Source organism: Solanum stenotomum, chromosome 12, assembly GCF_019186545.1.
Source record: "Solanum stenotomum isolate F172 chromosome 12, ASM1918654v1, whole genome shotgun sequence".
NCBI lineage: Eukaryota > Viridiplantae > Streptophyta > Magnoliopsida > Solanales > Solanaceae > Solanum > Solanum stenotomum.
The window spans coordinates 560,532-585,196 of record NC_064293.1 but is presented as its reverse complement, the minus strand read 5'-3'; the positions used below and the strand labels follow the sequence as shown (position 1 = coordinate 585,196).

Genomic DNA, 24,665 nt, shown 5'->3' with positions numbered 1-24,665 from the left:
CTAAAAAAGGCACAACTCATCAGAAAAGGCACAATCCTTTATAAAAGTTACAATCTTTCGAAAAAATCGCAACCCGTCAAAAAAGTCACAATCCTTTGGAAAAGTCACAACTCATTGAAAAAGTCACAATCCTTTAATTTGAAAAGGTATCTATTTTCAATATAAATTAAATTAATTAAATTAATAAATAAAATAAATTGAGTATTTTTAATTGGGGCTATTATAGTAATTCAACATTCAAGTCTGATAGTTCATGTTTTTAAGGTAGTGTATATATATATAGATTTACCTCTCTCTACAATAATTCTTTTAATATATTTATTATTAATATAAAAATTTATGCCTTGACCAAACTGCCCCTTTTAATGCACTCTTTTTATTTATTTATTTTGTTGATATTCTTCAAATTTTATTTATTGTCAAAAATTTTCTATAAAATTACGTTGTCGTCTACCTATTTTTGTTGCTTGACCCATTTATCTAACTTATGTTTTCTATCAGCAGTCCACTACAGAATTGTAAATCTTAATTTTATGGGTACTAAACTTAAATCTTGATTTCTTTATAAGAAAAAAATTGTAGAAATTTGAAGTTTGAATTGGTTTAATATAATAGAATTAAAGATTTTGGAGTTTGATTACTTGAAATTATTGAGTTCAAGTTTTATTATTTAAAAATATTGAGTTTTATAGAATACCACAAAATTAAAGATGAGATTCAGATAATACGAACAGAGAATCAAACTTATTATTGGGAAATATTTTTGCAGATTAAAAGAACCCTAATGCAGTTCTTCTATTCTAAGACTTCATTATCTATTTCTTCTGAAAATAATCATAGAGTATTAAAATATGTTTAAATCTGCAAACCTGACTTTGGGAATATTTTAAATTTGCAAACCTGACTTTGGAAATATTTTAAATTTGCAAACCTGACTTTGGAAATACTAACAATGACGAAGGATGAAAATTATTTAATAAGAAATTTACACATTTAATTAAATAAACTAGTAGTATCTTAAAATGGGGCAAAATAGTTCGATCAGAACCTTTTTACTAGTAATAGATAAATTATAAGAATTATCCCCTAAAAGAGTTAAACGAGGGAGGTAAATGTAATATGTATCAAACACCAAAAGGGAGGTGAGTGAAATGGAATAAAGCCCGGAGGGAGGTTTATAAAATGTATAAATTATAGGAACCACATATTATAAGTACTAAATAACATCTTATCCTTTCTAGTTTTCTATTTACCAAAAATCCCTTAAAAATGATGTTTGCGGGATACATAGCGTTGTGCACGGGATACATTAGGTTTGATACATTCCACATAGCGGAATACATAGCATTGTGCATGGGATACATTAGGTTTGATACATTCCACATAGCGGGATAGATTGCGTTGTGCACGAGATACATTAGGTTTGATACATTCCATATAGCGGGATACATAGCGTTGTGCACGATATACATGCGGGATACATTGCCTTGTGTACGAGATACATAGCGTTGTGCACGGAATACATGTGGGATACATAGGTAAATAAGGAATTTTTGAAATTTTTGAAATAAGTAGGGATAAATGGATATTAAGGTAAGTAAAGGAGTGTAGTTAAGTAATTTGTCCTTATAAAATTATTCCTATAATATATCATTTAAAATAAATTGTGTGATTATATACTATTTTATTAAAAAAATTATTTGATTATAAATTATTTTATTAAGGCTAAAAGAGAAATTTAAAATTATAGAAACATAATATTACTTTTGGACGGATTAAAAAATAAAATGTGTCATGTTGCTCTCAAATACACACACAAGTGTACGTGGTCACCAACTAATATAGTGATTCAAGACTCGAATTTACTAAACTAAACTAATGTCAATTAATTATTACACCAATAAACTTTAAAGTTATTATTTTGGACTAACTAAAAACAAATAATGAATAGTTAATCAAACAAAGAGCATATTTTTATATGATCAATAATATGAATGTTCAGTGGCGGACTCAGGATTTTTGCTCAGGGGGTTCAAAGTATAAAGGAGAAGTTCAGGTGGAAATGTAAGTGCGCGGTGAGCGTAGTAGTCCCACGGCATGCTCTTTGTACAAGAACCATAGATATTTCATTGGTTCATAAAAGTAAAGACTAAACTAATCAAAGGTATTGATAACAAAGATACATTCATAAGAATTTTAGTAAATCGATTGTATTACATAAGTTAACTCCTAAAACAAGTGAAAATTAAATAATGAAAAAGGGAGCAAGACGGGGAAGAAAGATATTTACCTTATCATGCTAAATTTAACTTACTTTATCACACCGTATTAATCATTTCTTTCTACTTTTATCATGCTCCATCGAGCATTCTTAATATTTCTTGTGCTTTTTATTACTTTAATTTTTACTTTTTAAAAATAAATTAGCATCCATTCAATCACATATTACTATGAAAATCGTCAAGATTCTCAAAAAGTGTATAAGAATAGAGTTACTAAAATTATAATGCATATTCAGAAGATAATAAATAGTATCAATTTTTTTAGTTCATATAGTTCAATTTACTAGGTTAGTCATAATTTGTAAAAAAGATAAATAACGAATAAATCAAGTACGAGTAACATCTCGCAACTAGAGAGAACTAGAAGGAAGTTTAAAATCTGAAAATAGTTATTTTTGGAAAGTATAAGGAAATCTGGAAAATTGCAAGTAAGTTAAAATTTAGTTTTTGGTCAACTTCAATCGGCTATAACTCCTAGATCAAGATGAGTTAGGTGTAGTTCCAGATATGTTTGGAAATCTCTTGGAACGATCTTTCCAACGCAGCCAAGTTTGCGCGATTCCGAGTTCGTATGAGTGAGTTATTTCCTTTGGAAGTTGAGATGTTGGATTAAGGAAATGTCCAATCTGGAATTTTAAGGGGTATTTTAGTCTTTTCATTGCCCTATTATTTTAATCCCTTTTTAGGAGTTTAATATGGGTCAAATTAGATTTTAGTCAGTTTTAGAATTTGGGATTTCATGCTAGGGCTAAGGAGAAAGGAGAGGAGAAAAGAATATGAATATTTATTTCAGTTTGGATTCGTTCTAAAAGCATATGAATATTGATGATCTTGATACCTATTCTTGAATTCATATATTGTTCTTGAATTTGACTGAGTTGGGAAGTTTCTGAGTTCATTACGTCGCATTATAGGGTCGTTTCGAGTTAGGTTCTTTGGTACATTTACTGGGTATCTATATCTAAAAGTAATCTGGAAAAAAGAACCAAGTTTGGGTGATTTGAGGTTAGAAAACGAAGAAGAAATTTCATCGGACGAAATAAAGGGGTGGCCGCGCGTCGCATGCCTAGTGCCCAGATTTGAACATTTCAGCTTTGCGTCGCGGAGCTGAGATGAGGTGGTCTACCTCAAAAGACGTTTTCGGAACCAAAATTTAATTATGCCTCCACGTCGCGAACCCACCTTTAAATCTTGAGTTTCGGTCTTTTCTCATGTTTAGCTATCTAAAATCATTCTGAAATTGATACCTGTCTAAATTTTTTGAAATGTGCTAGATCTATATGCTGAATGTGTTGGATCTTCATTTGACAAGATAAGGAACCGGTATGATAGCATGACTTAAGCTAAAACTTGAACTGGGTAATTCAATAATCCAATAATGAAACAATGTGCCAAGTGTGTGTAAGAAGAGTTTGAATGTTCATACAGTGTGTGCCAATCTAGAGCTTGCCCCGTTGGTCCTGCTAAGATAATCTAGGCTAGAAGTTGGAAAATGATCATAGGCCCTTGTTTAAATAAGTCCACTCAATCCTAAAATGATTCAACCAAAAGAAATAAATATTCCCTTTGATCCAACTGTTTGAGCCTATTGTAGACCACTTCTTTTAATACACCTAATTTACCTTCCCTAAAACAATTATCTTGGCCCCGGTCCCTCTTTGGACATGTGCACCTTGACTTAGGTGATAAGCCTAAGTTGAGGGTGGCTAATTCAAAATGTTATCTTAATCTTGACCCTGGTCCGACATCGGATATTTTGCACTTCAACTCATGCAAAATACATAAGTTGAGGGTGTCTATGAAAAAGGAAACCAAAAGAAAAAGGGTATGAAAAGAGTTTTGTGTAGAAGAAAGAAAAAGAAAAGAAAAGAAAGAAAAAGATATGGTTGAAGTCAAAAGAAACAAAAAGAGCAATGAAAAAGATGATGAAGAAAACAAAGAAAAAGAAGAATGTGAAAAATAAGAGCGATAAATGCAATATCACATCTGTGTTGAAAAGAGTCAAGGTAAATAGCAGAAAATAAAAATATGTCAAGAATTGGTTGAGAAAAGAGGTAAAAGTCAATGTAATGTCAAGGAGGGCAGAAAGTCACTAAAAAGTACCCAAATATACCCTACCTGACCCTGAGCCTACGTTACAAGCTAAGAAATTCCTATAGTGATCCTATCGACTAGTTTGGAGAGTCTAAGTAGTGAAAATAAGGGCAAGCCTATGGTATTGAGCACTACCTGTACTTGAAGTCACTTTTGAGCGTGAGTGTTGAATGAATCCTAAAACTTGAAATTCATATCTATTGTGTGTGAAAAAGGATTTCTTTTGAACTGAGGGCACTAGTTACATTGTTGGAAAATTGATACTTTGGTGATTGTGAAAAGTGTATGTTGTGATGTCTATTGGTCGATCTATGTCATGTTTTGATCCGCATGAGTTAGCTTGTTGAGTCTAGATAAAAAGATTTGCACTAATGTGATGAAATTGATTGAGAAAGCCTTGTGATTGTTTGAGTTTGTATGTCTGCTTCTACATAAGTGTCGTTTAGAGTTTAGTGTGCCGCTTGAGGACAAACAACAAGTTTAAGTTGAGGGTGTTGATATACTGTGAGTTTATGGTATTTTTGAGGCGTTTCACTTAGAGTTTTGTGTGTCTTGGGCTATTTTGTATTAGAAATAATGTTTTGTGTATAATGTTTGCAGAAAATAGGTTTGAATGCGGTTGATGGAGATGCGAGCTAAGGTGCTGAAGGAGTCACCAACAGGGCAACCCATAGACCGTAGGCCCAATGACAGGCTGTGGGTGGGCAGTCATAGGTCTTGGTCTGAGAGTTGAGTTTTAGAACTCAAACCACGGACTGACAAGATAAACCGTAGCCCAACCCACGGACCGTAGGTGATGCATCGTAGGTGGAAAATTAGGGAAGTCTGACCAAGTGTGGATCCACGGGAGCAGATGACGGATCGTAGGTCGACCCACGACCCATCTTGCACAACCATCAATGAGATCAGAGAAGTTGAGGTTCCAGTACCTGATAAAGTTTCTAAGTGTTAAACCACGAAAAGTGACCTATGGACTGTAGGTCGACCCACGGTTCGTGGGTCGTGCCATTGACAAAAGTCGCGTTCCAACAATTTATTTCTTTATTTTGTTTCCTGTTTTATTTAGGATTTGTTTTCTATAAATAGGAGTTGTAATCCTCGTTTTTGGGAGTTAGACATTATTGCATACTTCTAAGTTTTGTTCTTTGGGAATTAATTTGCAAACTCTTAACAATTAACTTTCTGGTTTTTGTTTTATACAATTTTCTCTTTGAAATTCAATTGAGGATTTCGGGTTTCATCAATTCTTCTTGTAAGTTCATGAATTCTTTTTACCCAATTATGAATTGTGATCTCTCAAGCATAAGTAGCTAAATCCACAACTAGGGTTGTGGGAACCATGAGCAATTAAAATACGAATAATAATTAAGTAATTCTTGAATAGTGTTTATGCATGTATTGTTAATCCTTTCATTTAGAAGTCTTTTTAACGGTTGTAAACGTCAGAACTCACCTCGTTCCTACTTGCTGGACCAAGGAGGTAATGAATGAGAAAAGGATTAAACAACAGAGATTTGGTGGATGCTATCTAATAGTCTAGTGTCAATTGGAGTGAGGTCGAATACTAAGCCATACATTGATATGATGAATAATTTGAGGTAAAGGTAAGGGTTAGTAAAGCATACACCCGTTGCCAGACCAAGGTGCGTGGTGAAATTCCCTACTTGGAGGACCAATCACTTATGGATACCTAACTTACCAACTTTGCATGTAAAACACTAGGAAATGATTACTATTATTAGGATTATTGTGTTACGAGCTTGTGGGGAACACATATACCTTAGTTTTTCTCTCATATTGATAACTCAAAGTTTAAATTTTGTTTACTTGTTACTTAATCAACAATATGTTATTTTAGATACAAAACCCCATGTTTACAAGTTGGGTTCTTTATTTGACAACGATCGCTTATACTTCTTTAGGGAGGTGTAATTTGAGTGTATCACCTTAACCTTTTGTCCTATCGGGACATCAACTCGAACTTGAGCATTAACAGCTGGGATATATGATTTAATAACCCGTGGTAGGTTAGTAAATGCATCCGGTAGTTGATTTGCAATATTCTTCAAATAAATCATCTTTTGAACTTCTTGCTCACATTGATTTGTTCGAGGATCTAAATGAGATAGTAAAAGTGAATTCCAATCTATCTCATTTTCCAACTGTTTTTGTTCTCCCCCTAATGTTGGGTATACTGATTCATCAAAATGACAATCAACAAACCTTGCTGTAAATAAATCTCCAGTTTTAGGTTCCAAATATTTTATAATAGAACGAGATTCATACCCAACATATATCCCCATCTTTCTTTGGGGACCTATCTTTGTGCGTTGTGGTGGAGCAATTGGAACATGTACCGCACAACCAAAGATTCTAAGATGAGAAATTTTTGGATCCTGACCAAAAACCATTTGTAATGGGGAGATATTATGATAACTGGTTGGCCTTATGCGCGCGCACAAGTGTTGTTGCATGAAAAATAGCACGCCCCCATATTGAAACATGCAACTTTGTCCTCATCAACAATGGTTTACATATCAATTGAAGACGTTTAATCAATGGCTCTGCTAAATCGAGTATGAACATTGCAACGAGATGTTCAACTATTATTCTAGTGGACAAACAATAATCATTAAATGCCTGAGATGTAAACTCACCAGCATTATCAAGACGAATTGTTTTATTATATAATCTGGAAATTGTGTTTTTAACCTTATTATTTGAGCCAACAACCTTGCAAAAGCCATATTGTGAGTTGACAATAAGCACACATGTGACCATCTTGTAGATGCATCTATCAAGACCATATAATATTTAAAAGGTCCACTTACAGGGTGAATAGGTCCACATATATCACCCTGTATCCGTTCTAGAAATGTAGGGGATTCCATCCGAACCTTAGCCACTGATGGTTTGATAACCAACTTTCCTTGAGAACAAGCATCACAAGAGAATTTCTTTGATTGAAGAACATTTTGGTTCTTCAAAGTATGCCCATGTGAATTCTCAATTATTTTGCGCATCGTATTATAACCGAGATGGCACAACCGGTCATGCCAAATGATAAAATCATTAGAACCAGTAAACCTTTTGTTTACCACGACATGTGATTAAACCATACCAATATTTGTATGGTACAACCCAGAAGAAAGTGTAGGCAATTTTTCATGCACAGTTTTCTTCTCCGCATTTATCGTAGTAATATCAAGGTATTCCACATTTCCTTCATTTGCAGTCTCAACATGATAGCCATTTTGGAGAATAACCTTGAAACTTAACACAATTCTTTGAGACTTACTACAATACAATGCATTATTGATTACCAATAATGTTCCTCCAGGTAGTAATAAGGTCTCTCTTCCAGAGCCCTCAATCAATTTTGTGCTACCGGATATTGTATTAACATGTCATTTTCATAATCAAATGAGAGAAATATTTTTTTTCTCTTAGTATTGTATGAGTTGTGGCACTGTCCAGAAGACACATATCTCCATTACTCATCTTGGATCCAATTGAGGATTGGAAAATTTTATTTATCTTCATAAAAATAAGGGAAAAGGGCGTGATTTACCCCTGAACTTTATGATTTGGAGCTGATATACCCTCCATTTAAAAATGGCCCATATATGTCCCTGCCGTTATAGAAATGGCCCATATATGCCCTTTTACTTAACAGACCAATATTTAATAAATTAAAAATTCATTTTTAATGCTTTAATTTGAGAAAATGCCACGTGGCTCTTAAAATATCCCACCCAATAACTTTTTACCAACCCGACCCAATTGAAAATAAGAAAACCCCACCCACTTAAATAAACCTAACCCATTTCATTCTATGGTCTCCACTCTCTACGCTCAACAAGGAAAAAAATCAAAAACTTTGTTAGGTTTCAGTTAGCTCTAAATTGGCGTCAATCAGTTTCAATATCATTCAAAATCTTACGTAAGTTTCAATTACTTTCTTCCCTTCTCTTTTAAGGATCTTTGGTGTTAGAATTATAGGGTAAAATGTGAGAAGAGTGTTACTAATTTTGTTCTTGATATTCTTTGCTTGAAGTGATAATGTGTTTTATTTTGTCCATTAATGATGCAGGAAATGGACATATTTGAATTGGTTAAATTGTTTCTGCATATAGGTGTAGACGTTGATTTGCGAAGTGATGTTGATGTTGGAACACCATTTATATGCGTTGTAGACCGCAACTAGGAATATGCTATTAAGGTTTTGCTAGAACACCATGCTAATTTTGATGCTCAAATAGGAAATGATAATATGTGTCCTCTGCTCGCAGTTGCGGCAGCCGATTCTTTTCGTTGTGTGGTAAAGGCAGGGGATACTGCCAATGTTAAGGTTGGTGAAGGAGTATGGTGTGGTGAAATAACTCCTTTGCTCGTTGTTGCTCGTAAAGGTTATGCAGAAATTATTTAATGCTTACTACAAGCTGGAGCTGATCTTACTGTCGCTGATTAGGATAATTACATGGTAATACATATTGCAGTTACAAGTGACAATCGAGAGTCTGCTGAAGTTTTATTGGCCATCACACCACAGATTCAGAGTGTTCGTGAACGGACTGTGGACGGAGTCATTGTGTTTGTGAAATCTTAAAATTCGAGAGATGTAGTTATTTTACATTCAGTTGCTTAGTTGGGTTCTTTTCTTCACTGAGGCAAAAAGTTTGTAAATTTTGGAAATATAGTAGTACTTTGTAGGATCATATCTTTTATGGGAATTTAAATGCTAGATTCCAAGGCTATATTATGGGACTAAAATTTTTCATCTCACTTGCAGTTTTGTGACTTATGTGTAATTAACTTTTGGTTCATTGTATTGATTTATGACTACTTTTGATTCACCTTATTTGGTCTTGTGTAGTGATTTTGTCAACTTATGTATTATTTAGTAATGAAAGAGAATCAAAAGCTCAAGGTCAAATGATAGAGAATCATCAATGACTTATTGACATTCCACGTTTTATCATTTGTGAGCTATCTACTAGTTCAAAGAAGTTCGTGAACAATGCTAATTTTAGTCATAATTTAAACAACGCTACCAATCAAATCACATAAATTTACTCTCTCGCACAAAATACAATCAACAATAATTACACTAGATGCAGTAGAATATAATTCTCAATTTTCATAAAATTATCTTAACACAAGTTACCAGCAAAAGAAGATTAACCTTCTGGTGGTTAAACCAACCACGAATATCTACTATATGGTTAGCAACAAAAGAAATTGTTTGGATTTACATCATATAATACTATCCAAAATAACCACCTAATGTCAAAAAATGATCAACCACACAACGACTTCTAAACTAGATCACCATCAGTATCCACGGGCAATTTGCCCTTCATTGCCATTTGCTTCACTCTTTTCTTCTTTACTTCAGCTTGTAATTGACCAGTCGTGACTGCTTTCTTTCCCTTCCAAGTAGTCTTTTTTGGTGAATATGGTAGATCCGAAGGGGTCGAGATTCCTCTCACATCCCCTTTAAAAACAATCTTCTTGCTTCCTATTCCTTCAAATATTCGAGACCTCTTTTCCATCCTTGTTTCTATCTCAGAAATTACCATTGGTCGCAATGCTGGATCTTCTTCATTCCCGATCTCAGGACCATAGGCAGTCGACTGTTGTGTCTGAAATTGTTGGGGTGAAGCTTCACGTCTCATACTCTGCAGTGGCACTAAATGTAGAGTTTTTTCCTGCTCGACTCCTCGACTTTTGATTGCTTGCTTTCTTATTTCTTTATGTGAACTTTCACCATCTTCATGGTCCTTCAACCCAAAAAAATTGTTGTGATTAACAAAAACGAACACCTTTTAACTAAAAGAAAAAATTAAGAGAGATTACCTTATAACATCCCTTAGCATTGTAATTGGAATCACCACACTTGTTGCATCTCATTATAGTTCCTTTTCTTGACTGCTTCCATGCCCCCTTTCTCAAACTTGCCTCATCAGTTTCTCTATTTCTTTTCATCTTAGGTTTGCCAAGAAGTTTTACCATTTTTGGAGGTTCCATTGCTTGAGTAGGGTCGATTTTCCAGGATTGAGAACCTCTAACTGGTTGCAACTTGTTCTTGTATGTTAACAAATAAGCCTCTTTTCTGTACCAGTAATGAACCTCTTCCAATGGTTCAGTTTTTTAATGCAAAAGTGCCTTGATGGAATGGTGACATGGTATTCCACGCCAAGTCCCATAATCTACAAGTGCATTTCTTCAACTCCAAATTCACTGTATGTGTGTCCGTGTCTCCATCTTTCACTTCATAACCATAATCTCCATTGAACTCAATTGTACAATTGGTAGCCATTAATCGATAGTCATTGTACAATTTCATAGCCATTGGACTGATAGCATTTTGCCATTTTTTGCCCACTTTTTCATTTTTCACCAACATATTCATCACCTTCACTCTAATTTCCTCCAGCATTTTAATGATTGGTTTTTGTCTAGCTTCAAGTATCCAACTGTTAAAAGACTCGGTGAAGTTATTGTCTACCATTAGATTCTTACATTGAGTATCAAAATATGCCCTACACCATTTAATTACAGGAAAATGAAGAAGATCACTAGCTAAATCTTCATCCACCTTTCCTAACACCTTTAAAGTGTCTTTGAATTCTTCTTCATAGGTACTCCATGCACACCACCACATCAATTTTTTCTCTTCACCACTCCGTCATTTCTTGCACCAGTTAGATTCTATATGTCTCACACAAAACCTATGGTGTGCTTCTGGAAGAACATTAGCTACAACATCCAACAAGCCCTAAAAATCGAAAAGAAAAAAATGACAGTAAGAAAAAAGATAAAGAAAAGGCAATAAGAAAAACAAAATATTTTAAAACTACCTTTTGCATATCAGACATAAATGTCACAGTTTCACCATTTTTCAGCTCCAAGAAATCCTCAACAACTGAATAAACCATGTCCATGTTCTTGTGTTTTCCTTTTCCACCACCGCCCAAGCTATTTGGTAGAAATGATTCATTGAGTCTTGCCCAACAACTACTAATAGTTGCCCCTTACATTTTCCTTTGAGAAATGTTCCATCTAAACCAATTATAGGCTCAAACTTTTCCATCCGTCCTTCAAAGCCTTGAAGCAAATATACATTCTCAAAAACCTTCTTATGCCTTGTTCAAGTGCATCTTTAGAGATATTAATTACCACATTAGATCCTGGATTTGATTATCTAAGTTCTTGACCATAAGATTCAAGCCTATTGTAGTCATCTTTGAAACTACCTTCCAACTTATCGAGAGCCATTGTTTTGGCTCTTTTTAGTTTGAATCTTGAGACATTCAACTTGAATTTTTTTTCAAGAATTCCTCTCATATCTTTGATAGGGTATTTTGGATTGTTTTGAACTTCATCCTTAAAATAAACAGCCAAGGTATGATAAGTTGCCAATGGATTAAAGAAAGAATCACCACAAGTATGCTTAGGCTTCAATGTTTTAACCTTAAATGTTGTTGATTTTCCATCCTTAGATATGAGAAGAGTAAAGGGACAACCATCATAACACTCATACCTAATTCTTTTTGTATCACTTTTTTTTGTTTTCAATTTCTTTTTGTTAGCTATTAGCGTAAAAGCTAACAACCTGCCTAGCTTCTTGAATAGTCTTAAAGGTCATACCCATTTCTAATTCCTTAAACTTTTCAAGTCCATCACTCACAACTCTCTCTTTTTCATGTTCATAAAGTTGAAGCACTTCAACATTATATTCAACAATTTCACAGTTGTTGCCCATTTCATAAAGAGTATCATCCTCCACATCACTATAATCACAAACAGTAGCAACTTCAACATCCACAGAATATGATTCAGTATGATATATGATATTTGTGGTAGAAACTCTCAATTCATGAGCATCTACAACATAAAAATTTATTACCTTGAAATCTTTTGAAAATAAGTATTGAAGAGTTTTAATTCCATCATTATCTTCAATTACATAATAAGTACCAGATGGACCAGTGACCAACAATTGTTGAACTTCCCTAAATCCAAATTTGGAAGTAAAAGCTTCACACAAATCATCATAACAAACTAAACAAGTATTATAATACCAGGTGTGCTGAAATTTTATATTGTGTCCCAGCTTTGGGGAAATTACCCAATTGCCCCGATAGTTGAAAACAATATCCACTTCTTCAATCATCCTTCAAAATGACACCTGCAACAAGCAAATAACTTAGACATAGGGACCACCTTAGCATTTAACACCAACCAACTGAAAAATGAATTTTAAAATCTTAAAAAGACTAACTATTTGGGGACCAACAAAAATTCCATCTTTGCATACAAAGAGATAAACTCATGTATTAAAGTAAGAAAATAAACCTTCCATGGACAAAATGTCAAGGGAAAAAAGCACATAGGTAAACTCAGTTACACTTTTCTCACATTTTACCCTGTATTTTTAACACCAAAGATTCTTAAAAGAAAAGGGAAGAAAGTAATCGAAACTTACCTAAGATTTTGAACAATATTGAGATTGATTGACGCCTGTTTAGAGCTCACTAAAACCCTAACAAGTTTTTGATTTTTTTCGTGTTGAGCGTGGAGAGTGGAGACCATTGAATGAAATGGGTTAGGTTTATTTAAGTGGGTGGGGTTTTCTTGTTTCCAATTGGGTCGGGTTGGTGAAAAGTTACTGGGTGGGGTATTTTAAGAGCCACATGACATTTTCTCAAATTAAAGCATAAAAAAATGAATTTTTAATTTATTAAATATTGGTTTTTTAAGTAAAAAGGCATATATGAGCCATTTTTATAACTGCAGGGGCATATATGAGCCATTTTTTAAACGGAGGGTATATCAGCTCCAAATCATAAAGTTTAGGGGTAAATCAGGCCCTTTTCCCTAAAAATAAAAATTCGTAATAAGAAGTACGAAACTTAACAAAAGAAAATTTAAGTACGTGAACTTTAACTAAGACATTAAAAACACATAACATTATTCATTTCCCAGTTCAATTATCAATCTTCAGTTGCGATCCTCAAAGAAGTCCTCAGCTTCTAGATGAGTAATATCATCGAGACCATCAAAAATATCATCTTTCAATGCTAAATCTGCCTCAACATTCTCATAATATTTTTGAGAAGACCTTGCCTTAGCATCATCTTTGAGAGTCAAATGTGACTCCACCCGAGTATTAGAAGAGGAGGCACCGTCTTTATTTCTTTTCCTTTTAAAGGAATTTTGATACAGCTTGACAAAATGCTCATGAGGTGCCCGACATTCATTTTTCCAATGACCTTTAACGCCACAACGATGACAGTGATCGCCCTTTCCTTTAGAAGGATTATTTTGAGAACCTATATTGTTTTCTCTTTTGTTATGACCACCACCTCGAAGATTATTATATCGTATTTTGCCTTTGCCACGCCCGCGCACATTATTATGGCCCCGATTATTTTGTCTTATTTCAAATTGGTCGTGTGTTTCTATCCCGTGTGCCTTCGATAATGGAGCACTTCCAGCAGGACGGACATTAAAAGGTCATTATGCTGCTCATCCATCAGAAGGCATGAGATTAATTCATAGTATTTTTTAAAACCATGGAAGTATTGTTGTTGTAATATCATATTGGAGGCATGGAAAGTAGTTAGTGTTTTTTCCAACATGTCGTCATTTTTTATAGTTTCCCCACATAATTTTAATGTGGAAGTGATTCTAAATATAACAGACTTATACTCAATTATAGTTTTATAATCTTGAAATCGTAAGTGCATCCACTCATAACGAGCTCTTGGCAATATTGTTGCCTTGAGGTGTTCATACCTCCATTTCAAACCTATCCACAATTCAAGTGGATCTTTTACTGTCAAGTATTCAACCTTCAGGCTTTCATCAAGATGATGACGAAGTAAAATCATAACCTTTGATTTATCTTGACTTGATGCCTTATTCCCTTCAATTATACTATCACTAAGACCCTTAGCGGTAAAGTGAATTTCAGCATCAAGTACCCATGACAAATAATTCTTTCCAGAAATGTCAAGTGCCACAAAATCAAGTTTTGACAAATTTGACATGATGAAAACTATCATAAAATAATTGAATTAATATCATGATGTTTATTTGTTTATTATAAATGACAAATTAATACTTTAAATAATGAAGTATAGGATGAGTATAAAATATAGGATCCGGCTCCTCTCCATTTTCTTCGTCTCCATTTTCCCCAAGTTCTTGCCTTGATTAATGACATATGGTGTAGATTAGATTTAATGGCTAAGATTTAATTAATTAAAATATATCTCTAACCATGATTTAGATAATAAATATATTATTATATTAATTAAAAATAGTCCTATTATTTCTTTTTTTTTCTCCTTATTCCCACCAAGTCTGATTGTTTCTCTCTTTTCTCCCCGTTCCCTCCAAAAATTTCTTTGCTGTCATTTTGCAACACTTAAAATTATGGATGCACAAGATATCTTGCATATTTTTAGAAGGAAAATCAATAGAAAGAACACAAGGAAGAAGAAAAAAAAAACAGAGAGCAAGAGAACAAGACGCATAACTTTTCTTTTGCTAGATTTAAACTAACTATCATCGTCAGTGTCACGACCCAATTAAGGATCATGACCGGCGCTAAGGGGGAGAATCCCAAAGCAAGCCTCACCAGAATTCTACAGAAAATCGGGCAGAGTTTCCTTTGTTTTTAGGACTATCCTGGATTTTTCCTGTCTCAGAATTTCACAACACAACTAATAGCAACTATAAACCACCATTTAATATCCATCAAGGATTCAAATTGTCACGAAATAAAAACCAATTCATCTCCAAATTACGGAAAAAAAATTCCAAACTAGTCACTTGACTATAATTCGAAGGACTAATCTTGACTCAAATCCAAAGAATGACAAATGGAGCAATTCTAAGAGTTTTTAAAAGAAACTAAATAAACATAACAAATCAATAGTTCTCTTGCCACGCGAAGCAATGCGGGGCTCACCAGATGCTACTAACTCACACGCTAGTTAATGGAATCCTCTTCAATACCACTTGAATTCTCTGTAAAAACAAATAGCGAGGAGTGAGACGCTAGCTCAGTGAGTAATAATACTTAACCACAACCATTTTAATGAGGGACAAGTCAAAAAGCATGCTAGTGTAATAGTCATGATGATGAAACAATGCTCTTTCAGAAACAATAACAATATTCAACCTTAGGTGCCTCATATAAGCAAAATCAATGTAAATACATAATAGCAAACTCAGAAAAAGAATATTTTCATATCAAATCTTATAGCTGGGAGGTTTCCAAGGATGAATCTTGTAATCAGTGTGGTCTTCTCCTTAAGAAGTAACCAATAACAGTGAACTCCTCATAAAGGAGTTAGTTATTCATATCAGTAGATCCCTACTCGAGGGATATCAGTAACAGTATACTAGTTCTACCTTCCCACTAGCAAGGGCTTTATCAGTAATCAGAACTACAAGGTGCACCAGGTCTAACGAACCCGCCGTTAGCTACGGGATTCATCAAGGTCTACTCCCATTTATATTTTTCTTGTAATAAGTAAAAACAATTCAAAATCGAACAGAGCATTTAAATCTTATCAAATCATATCATTTCAAAGTTTAACAATCACCTGTCAAAATACTATTTCTCAAATAAGTATAAAACCTTTTCAATATCAGTAATCATATCTTATAAGAATGAGATCATCTCAAATAATCTTTTCAGTATCATATCCAGTAAAAGACTTGTCCCACATGCAAGTTCAAAACATTCGATAACACATTTACTTTATAAACCATGTGAAAGTCATGCAAGTTATAAAACATCAATTGTGGTAAGATTACTACTCACAGTACTTGTGTTGAGTTACCAAGCTTGCCACTCAATTACTCCGTACGAATTCCTTTGGTCAATCTATAATCACATTCATAATAATTTCGTGTTAACTCCTTCATTTAGGTAATTCATACTACATTAAAAAAAACCCAGCCCTAGATGTTTCATGACTGATTCGAAATCTGCCCAATCACTTAATTAGTGCTTTAATCACACACATTAGTCTCTTCTTGGTCGATTCTCGCTGTAAAAAGATCAACCTAACCTTACTGCCCAATTACTCTTATTGCATATAAGCCCAATACCAAAGTTTATAGTTCAAATCATTGACTATATTCACTTGGTTCATAAGAATGAAATAAATTTCCTCTTTTTCTTCTAAACCCATGTTTCTCAACTTCCCAATTCCCAATCTTATAGTCATGGAAGATACAAATTCAACCTTTAGACTAAGTTAAGAAACTTACCTTCTTCTCGTTCTTCTTCTTCTTCCACCTCTCTCTTTAGTTTGAGAGCTAAGGCTTTCAATTTAAATTTATGTTTCTCCTTCGTTCGTTCGCTCACTAGAACAAGAAGAGTCCCCTTTTTTTTTCCCTTTTGATCCCTGAAGTTGCAGCGTTGCTGCTGCTTCTGTTAGGGTTTTCAGCCCCCTCTTTTTTAAATTTCTGATCCTTTTTTTTTAAATGAGAGTTAAATGACAATTATGCCCTTATTTTAATATAGGGTATTACATTCTCCTCACCTTAAGAAATTCGGCCCCCGAATTTAAAGTAAGTGTATACCTGTAGACTGAAACAAGAGAGGATACTTGTCTCGCATATCCTTTTCCAACTCCCAAGTAGCTTCTTCAGTGGTATGGTTCCTCCATAAGACCTTCACGGACACAATTTCTTTTGACCTTAACCTTCTTCCTTGTTTGTCCACAATAGCCACAGGTTTCTCTTCATACGTTAAGTTCTCATCAATTGGTATAGTCGGTGCTTCAAGTACATGAGAGGAGTCTGAGATATACTTCCTCAACATAGAAACATGGAATACAGGATGGATGAAAGACATATTGGGAGGCAGTGCCAAACGATACGCCACTCCTCCTACCCGATCAAGTATCTCATATGGTCCTATATATCGTAGACTCAATTTACCTCTTTTGCCGAACCACATCACACCTTTCATAGGAGAAACTCGTAGAAAAACTTTGTCCCCAACCGTGAACCCTAGATCTCTTCTTCTCTTATCCGCATAAGACTTCTGTCTGCTTTGAGCTATGAGCAATCTCTGCCTAATCAACTGGACCTTATCCATGGCTTCTTGTACTAAGTTTGGTCCCAACACATTGACCTCTCCAACTTCAAACCAACCTATAGGAGACCGATATCGCATTCCATACAAGGCTTTATATGGAGCCATCTGAATGCTGGACTGAAAGCTATTGTTGTAGGCATATTCAGCTAAAGGCAAGTAAGCATCCCAACTACCTCCAAAATCAAGAATGCAAGCTCTCAACATATTCTCTAAGATTTGAATAGTACGCTCAGACTGCCCATCTATCTGTGGATGGAATGCAGTACTAAGGTCTACTCGAGCACCCAAGGCTTCTTGAAAGGATCTCCAAAAGCGTGAAGAGAATTGTGACCCTCTATCAGATATGATGGATATTGGCACTCCGTGAAGTCGAACAATTTCATTCATAAATATTTGGGCATATTTCACTCCACCATATGTAGCCTTTACCGGTAAGAAGTGTGCTGATTTTGTTAATCGATCTACAATTACCCATACAGAGTCATAACCTCTGAGAGTTCGCGGTAGACCAACCATAAAATCCATAGTGACTCTTTCCCATTTCCACTCTGGAATTTAGATCTCTTGTAATAGTCTTGCAGGTCGTTGATGCTCTTCTTTAACCTGTTGACAAGTCAAACAACTAGAAACAAAATTAGCAATATCTTTCTTCATACCTTCCCACCAATACAACTGCTTCAGATCATGATACATCTTATTGGAACCAGGGTGCATAGTATACCTAGAGTTGTGAGCTTCTTTAAGAATAACTCGTCTTAACCCACCTATGTTTGGTACACACAACCGGTTGCCTACTCGAAGTATACCAGCACCATCAACCATCATCTGCTCACTTTTACCAGTTGTGACCTCATCTCTATTGAGTAGTTTTAATGCGCTCTACTAATGAAGATTTGGCTTGCACACAAGCTAGCAATATCTCTGAATTTCCCACACTAAATCTAATACCTGCGCCTTCAAGTTTCTGGACATCCTTTGCCAACTGCCTCATTTCAGGAACTATATATGCTAAACTACCCATAGATTTTCTACTCAATGCATCAGCCACAACATTAGCTTTTCCAGGATGATACAAAATAACACAATCATAATCCTTGAGTAGCTCCATCCATCGTCGCTGTCGAAGATTCAGGTCTCTCTGCTAAAGATATACTTAAGCTCTTGTGATCAGTATATATCTTGCAAGTTTCACCGTATAGATAATGCCTCCAAATTTTAAGAGCAAATATCACTGCAGCCATCTCCAAATCATGAGTAGGATAGTTTTGCTCGTGCCTCTTCAGTTGTCTCGAAGCATAGGCAATAACACGACCATTTTGCATCAGAACACATCCTAATCCAACTCTCGAAGCATCACAAAATACGGTAAAACCTCCAGAACCTGATGGTAAGGACAATATAGGTGCTGTTGTCAGACACATTTTAAGTTTCTGGAAGCTTTGCTCACATTCTTCTGTCCACTGAAATTTAGCATTTTTCTGTGTCAACTTAGTCAATGGAGATGCTATTTTGGAGAAATCCTGCACAAAACGCCTATAGTAATTTGCCAAACCCAAAAAGCTTCGAATTTTTGTAGGCGAAGTAGGTCTGGGCCATTTTTGCACAGCTTCTGTCTTTTTGGAATCCACCTTGATCCCATCTTTGGACACCACATGCCCCAAAAATGCTACTGAGTCTAGCCAAAACTCACACTTTGAGAACTTAGCATAAAGCTTATGTTCTCGCAAAGTCTGTAGCACTGTATTTAAATGACTCTCATGTTCTTCTTGGCTACGAGAGTATACCAAGATATCATCAATAAAAATTATCGCAAACCTGTCTAGAAACGGCCGGAACACTCTATTCATTAAATCCATGAATACAGCTGGCGCATTGGTTAATCCAAAAGGTATCACAAGGAACTCATAGTGTCCATATCGAGTTCTAAATGCTGTCTTGGAAACATCTTCCTCCCTGATTCTAAGTTGATAATAACCAGACCGAAGATCAATCTTTGAAAAGTGGACAGCCCCCTGTAATTGATCAAATAGGTCTTCTATACGAGGTAAAGGATACTTATTGCGTATCGTTACGTTGTTCAACTGTCTGTAGTCGATGCACATTCTTAGAGACCCATCTTTCTTCTTTACGAACAATACTGGTGCGCCCCATGGAGATATACTTGGTCGGATAAAACTCTTATCGAGTAAGTCTTGCAACTGCTGTTTTAGTTCCTTCAGTTCTGCTGGTGCCATACGGTATGGGGGTATGGATATTGGCAATGTATCAGGAGCCAAATCAATATCGAAGTCTATCTCTCGTATAAGAGGTAATCCTGGCAAATCCTCAGGAAATACATCAGAAAATTCATTCACCACGGGTATCTTCTCCAAGCTAAGTGTTCCTTCTGTTGTATCCCTTACCATAGCTAAGAGACCCATACAACCTTTCTGTAGTAACCTTCGAGCCTTCATAAAGGATATGATTTTTCCAACCTCGGGGACTTGACCCCCTTTTAATACAAATGTAGGCTCATCAGGTATTTCAAATTTGACTATCTTTGCATGACAATCAACAGTAGCATAGCAAGGAGATAACCAATCCATGCCCATCAGCACATCAAAATCAATCATATCAAGTACAATTAGGTTAGCTAGAGTATCCCTACCCTCAACTCTTATCTGACAATCACGATACTCATATTTAACTAACAAGGAATCCCCCACAGGAGTAGAAACAAGAAAAGGATGATTCAACATCTCTGGTTGTCTATCAAATCTCAAAGCAAAGTATGAGGACACATAGGAGTGGGTAGATCCTGGATCAATCAAAGCATGTGCATCAAAGGAACAAATTGAAAGAATACCTGTAACCACCGCATTTGAGGCCTGAACATCCTGTTTAGTAAGTGCAAAAACTCTTGACTGACTTCTACCGGCATTCCCTTGTCCATGATTTCCAGTGAAATAATCTCCAACACCTCTACCTCTATTTCCTGTACCTGTATTACCTGAACCATTATGAGTGGTCTGAGCAGGTGCTGCTATCTGAGCAGAAGTCTGTGTGGGGTTTCTCGGAGGTAGAGGGCAATCTCTAATGCGATGCCCCAACTGACCACACCGAAAACACCCTCCAGTGACAACACGACACTGGCCTACATGTGATTTACCACAAGTCTGGCAGGAGGGAGCAGTGGCATACATTTGTCCAGAATTACGATGTCCCTGTGCTGATAAAGCTGTATCTATCCCTGTCTGAGAGCCCTGCTGTTGTCTTCCCTGATTCTCTGTTCTGTGATTTGCACCCAAGTCGCCGCTGTAAGATTCCCCTATCTTGGCCTTCTTACGTACATCATAGGTTGCACGCTCTTCTCGACCCTTATCTTCAATCTTTCTAGCCAGATCAACTGCTTCTGAATAGGTCATGGTACTCATATTTGGGGCTAGGGCATTGAATAAACGACTAACCAACCCATGCACGAACCTCTGAACTCTATCTGCTTCAATAGGTACCAACAAAGGAGCATATCTAGCGAGCTTACAAAATTTGGCGTTATAAGTTGCCACATCCATATCTGGAGTCTGTACTAACCTCTCAAACTGTGTTGCATACTTCTGCCTCTGACTGTTAGGAAGGAAATTATCCATGAACAACTTAGTGAATTCATCCCACTTCAGTGGTGCTGCCCCAGCAGGTCGACCTAGCAATACAATTTCATACCAAGTGTTAGCCATGTCCTCTAGTTTGTATGCTGCTAGCTCCACCGATCTCTCGCTAGAACATCCTAGAGCCCGGAAGGCCTTAAATGTCCCATCCAAGAAGCTTTGAGGATCCGCTGAACTATCAGAACCTGTGAATTTTGGTGATTTCAATTTCAAGAATTCCTGCACGGATACCTCTTTATTCCCAAAAGTATAAGTCCGTACAGGTGTCTAAAGTGGTGCATGTGTTTGAGTAGCAGTAACACTATGCTGACCATCCCTCTCCTGTCTATCCATTCTATTGATCAAACTCTCTATGGCTTACTGCATAGAGGCAAGTACCCCAGCAGTAGCATTCTCTTGCGATGTCGGAGGTGGACTAGCGCTCCTTTCCGGAGTGACCTCCCTTGAAGTCCTAATAGTGGTGTTGCGGTTCCCTGTGGTAGCATTACGAACCTCTCCGCGACCAGTTCTGCGGGCTCTGTCCCTTCCCCAAGTTGAGGAAGTTGGCTGCCTAGCCGAAGTGACATTAGGCGCCTCAGAAACACCTGTTGTAGCTCTGCCATTAGATAATCGGGTTCGAGCCATCTGGTTAACATAACGAATAATGTTAGATTAATCTAGTTGGCCCTAAATGTCACACACATAAGCAGGAATGAGAAAGAAAAACAAGACACATCCTATCACGTCCTCGCAGAATCACGATTATAGAAATGGCTGGCAACATAACAATAATTGAGATTCTACTACTAACGTGTGCTCCATAGGTCATAAGAATAAATGGCTCTGATACCAACTTTGTCACGACCCAATTAATGATCATGACCGGCGCTAAGGGGGAGAATCCCAAAGCAAGCCTCACCAGAATTCTATAGAAAATCGGGCAGAGTTTCCTTTGTTTTTAGGCCTATCCTGGATTTTTCCTGTCTCAGAATTTCACAACACAACTAATAGCAACTATAAACCACCATTTAATATCCATCAAGGATCAAATTGTCACGAAATAAAAACCAATTCATCTCCAAATTACGGAAAAAAATTTCCAAACTAGCCACTTGACTATAATTCGAAGGACTAATCTTGACTCAAATCAAAAGAATGACAAATGGAGCAATTCTAAGAGTTTTTAAAAGAAACTAAATAAGCATAACAAATCAATAGTTCTCTTGCCACGCGAAGCAATGCGGGGCTCACCAGATGCTACTAACTCACACGCTAGTTAATGGAATCCTCTTCAATACCACTTGAATTCTCTGTAAAAACAAATAGCGAGGAGTGAGACGCTAGCTCAGTGAGTAATATTACTTAACCACAACCATTTTAATGAGGGACAAGTCAGAAAGCATGCTAGTGCAATAGTCATGATGATGAAACAATGCTCTTTTAGAAACAATAACAATATTCAACCTTAGGTGCCTCATATAAGCAAAATCAATGTAAATACATAATAGCAAACTCAGAAAAAGAATATTTTCATATCAAATCTTATAGCTGGGAGGTTTCCAAGGATGAATCATGTAATTAGTGTGGCCTTCTTTTTAAGAAGTACCAATAACAGTGAACTCCTCATAAATGAGTTAAGTATTCATATCAGTAGATCCCTACTCGAGGGATATCAGTAACAGACTAGCAAGGTCTTTATTAGTAATCAGTAACTACAAAGTGCACCAGGTCTAACGAACCCGCCGTTAGCTACGGGATTCATCAAGGTCTACTCCCTTTTTAAACTTTTCCTGTAATCAGTAGAAGCATTTCAAAATTGAACAGAGCATTTAAATCTTATTAAATCATATCATTTCAAAGTTTAACAATCACCTACCTGTCAAAATACTATTTCTCAAATAAGTGTAAAACCTTTTCAATACCAGTAATCATATCTTGTAAGAATGCGATCATCTCAAATAATCTTTTCAGTATCATATCAAGTAAAAGACTTGTCCCGTATGCAAGTTCAAAACATTCAGCAACACATTTACTTTATAAACCATGTAAAAATCATGAAATTTGTGAAATACAAATTGTGGTAAGATTACTACTCACAGTACTTGTGTTGAGTTACCAAGCTTGCCACTCAATTACTCCGTACGAATTCCTTTGGTCAATCTATAATCACATTCATAATAATTTCGTGTTAACTCCTTCATTTAGGTAATTCATACTATATTAAAAAAACCCAGCCCTAGATGTTTCATGATTGATTCGAAATCTGCCCAATCACTTAATTAGTGCTTTAATCACACACATTAGTCTCTTCTTGGTCGATTCTCGCTGTAAAAAGATCAACCTAACCTTACTGCCCAATTACTCTTATTGCATATAAGCCCAATACCAAAGTTTATAGTTCAAATCATTGACTATATTCACTTGGTTCATAAGAATGAAATAAATTTCCTCTTTTTCTTCTAAACCCATGTTTCTCAACTTCCCAATTCCCAATCTTATAGTCATGGAAGATACAAATTCAACCTTTAGACTAAGTTAAGAAACTTACCTTCTTCTCGTTCTTCTTCTTCTTCCACCTCTCTCTTTAGTTTGAGAGCTAAGGCTTTCAATTTAAATTTATGTTTCTCCTTCGTTCGTTCGCTCACTAGAACAAGAAGAGTCCCCTTTTTTTTTCCCTTTTGATCCCTGAAGTTGCAGCGTTGCTGCTACTTCTGTTAGGGCTTTCAGCCCCCTCTTTTTTAAATTTCTGATCCTTTTTTTTTAAATGAGAGTTAAATGACAATTATGCCCTTATTTTAATATAGGGTATTATAGTCAGGTTCTTTTTGATCTATTTTCATTTTTGTAGAAATCAAATACTTATTATTTGTATGTTTTCCATTGTGGTAATTGATAGGTAGAAAAATTACACACTTTGTGTTTGTGAAAATTCCCCAATGAACTTTTTGGGCTACGAAGACTTGACTTTGATATTCTTTTTTGTTGGAAATATTAAAATTTATATTTGACATCAATTACAGTTAAATGTGGATTGCCCACTTTAGTTAGCTAGTAAATGAAATGAGATTTGTAAGTCTTATAAATCTGTCAAACACAAAGTGAGTTAATCGAATGTATTAGTTTGTCAAACACAATGGGACATATTTCTTACTTTATTCTTTTTTTCGTTTTAGATCCATGGAGACTGTGTCTCAGAATGAGAATAGGAATATTTCTCATTCATTTGCCAATAAAATTAGGAATGAAATTTGATTCATATGATCATGGATTTGAAAATTACAATGAATATGCTGCTAGAATTGGTTTTAGTGTTAGAAAGGAATATGCTAACAAAAGTAAAATTCATGGATACGTGACTTCAAGAAAAATTACATGTTATAAAAAAGGTTACAGAGCACTAGACAAGCGAGATATGCTGGTCAAGAAAGGAAATAAGGACGGGTTGTTTAGCTCATATGGTCATAAGTCGTCAACCAAATGGAAAGTTTTCTGTCATTTCATTTGAAGAGAAGCACAATCATCCACTTGTTCATC

General features: G+C 35.6%; 2 long non-coding RNA genes and 1 pseudogene across 2 annotated transcripts; all 3 read right to left on the bottom strand.

Moving 5' to 3' along the window:
• Positions 1 to 9,694: 9,694 nt before the first annotated feature.
• LOC125849519 (uncharacterized) lies at positions 9,695 to 11,323 on the bottom strand (annotated as a pseudogene).
• Positions 11,324 to 15,228: 3,905 nt separating this feature from the next.
• On the bottom strand, positions 15,229 to 16,814 carry LOC125846742 (uncharacterized). Its single transcript, XR_007444390.1, has 3 exons — positions 16,674 to 16,814; positions 16,222 to 16,284; positions 15,229 to 15,419 (listed from the first exon to the last, which is right to left on the bottom strand). It is a non-coding gene; the product is annotated as an uncharacterized LOC125846742 (long non-coding RNA).
• A 5,521-nt stretch (positions 16,815 to 22,335) lies between these two features.
• LOC125846743 (uncharacterized) lies at positions 22,336 to 23,820 on the bottom strand. The gene is made up of 3 exons (XR_007444391.1): positions 23,680 to 23,820; positions 23,229 to 23,291; positions 22,336 to 22,441 (listed from the first exon to the last, which is right to left on the bottom strand). It is a non-coding gene; the product is annotated as an uncharacterized LOC125846743 (long non-coding RNA).
• Between the last annotated feature and the right edge of the window lie 845 nt (positions 23,821 to 24,665).